The following is a 1,684-nucleotide window of genomic DNA, read 5'->3' on the forward strand; positions in this document are numbered from 1 at the left end:
GTTAACAATTTTTAAAGGGGTTTGTTACTTGTGACACCCAAAACGTTTGTACGAAGGGATTTTTGTCGGTTTAGAGACTATATCTACAACGCGACTGTTTTTATGAAATTCTTTACTGGCAAAAATCCTAACGTCATCAGGCTCTTCTAAGTTATTTTTGAAATCCTCTTTCTTGGACCTTGCTCAGGTCTCTTTCAGGGATTACTTCTATAACTTTTATGTTTTGGGCCGACTTCGTCATGTCGGGCTCTTCTAAGTTATTTTTGTAATCCTCTTTCTTGGACCTTGTTCAGGTCTCTTTCAGGGATTACTTCTATAACTTTTATGTTTTGGGCCGACTTTGTCATGTCGAGCCCTTCTAAGTTATTTTTGTAATCCTCTTTCTTGGACCTTGTTCAGGTCTCTTTCAGGGATTACTTTTATAACTTTTATGTTTTGGGCCGACTTCGTCATATCGAGCCCCTCTAAGTTATTTTTGTAATCCTCTTTCTTGGACCTTGTTCAGGTCTCTTTCAGGGATTACTTCTATAACTTTTATGTTTTGGGCCGACTTCGTCATGTCAAGCCCTTCTAAGTTAAAGTAATCCTCTTTTATAGGGTTGGCCAGACCTCTTTCCAGGGTTTACTTATAACTTTGGTTGACTTGGTCCGACTTCTTAACGTTGGCCAGTCTTTAAGTTATTATTTAACAATCCATTAAGACCTCGTCAGGTCCTTTCTCCGGATCACTTTCGATAACTTCTTGCATTATTCTGTTTTCATCTTTGCCGATTTGTAGAAGGTGGGTTTAATCCTTGTTTAGTCGACCTTTAGATGAATTTGATTTTCATCTCTGTTGGTCTTTATCGTGATCGTGCAGTGAATTTTATTTTTCACTTTCTGCCGATCTGTTGCTTTATAATCGTGTGATGAATGTTTCAGATTAATGCGTCTTGAAAACTTGTAGAACATCTAACATATTTTATTTAAAAGAAAATGCAAATATGTACATGTGGAGTTTTTATCCTTTTAAGTCGGATAATTTGTGGATCTCAACTTGGTCCCTCATTAAAAAAACCTTTTCAGGAAAAAGAGTACACCCTATGCTAAGATCATTTACCATTCCTAGCTATAGTACCTTCTTAGGTTGCAGGCGTGCCATGACCTGGGAAGCTCTCGACCCTCGAGTTCGGACAGTCTGTAGTAGCCCTTCCCAAGTACTTCTATGACTCGGTAGGGTCCTTTCCAGTTTGCTTCCAGTTTTCCTTCTCCAGGTCGAGTTGTTCCGATATCATTTCGGATTAGGATGAGATCATTCTCCGCAAAACCTCGTGGTACTACCTTTTGATTATATCTGGAAGCCATTCAACGTTTTAATGCTTCTTTCCTGATCCGAGCTCTCTCTTGGATTTTGGGAAGTAGGTCGAGCTCTTCCCTTTGAAGTTGGGAGTTGGCTTCTTCATTGTAGTGGATTACTCTAGGCGACCCTTCTTCGATCTCCACTAGGATCATTGCCTCCGTTCCGTACGCTAATCGGAAGGGTGACTCCTTTGTGGTGGAATGTAGTGTTGTCCGATATGCCCATAGGACTTATGGGAGCTCCTCAGCCCACGCTCCTTTTGCGTCCTGTAACCTCCGTTTTATCCCAGCTAATATGACTTTGTTGGCAGCTTCGGCTTGTCCATTGGCTTGAGGATGTTCTACA

This window comes from Arachis hypogaea, chromosome 17, assembly GCF_003086295.3.
Source record: "Arachis hypogaea cultivar Tifrunner chromosome 17, arahy.Tifrunner.gnm2.J5K5, whole genome shotgun sequence".
Classification (NCBI taxonomy): domain Eukaryota; kingdom Viridiplantae; phylum Streptophyta; class Magnoliopsida; order Fabales; family Fabaceae; genus Arachis; species Arachis hypogaea.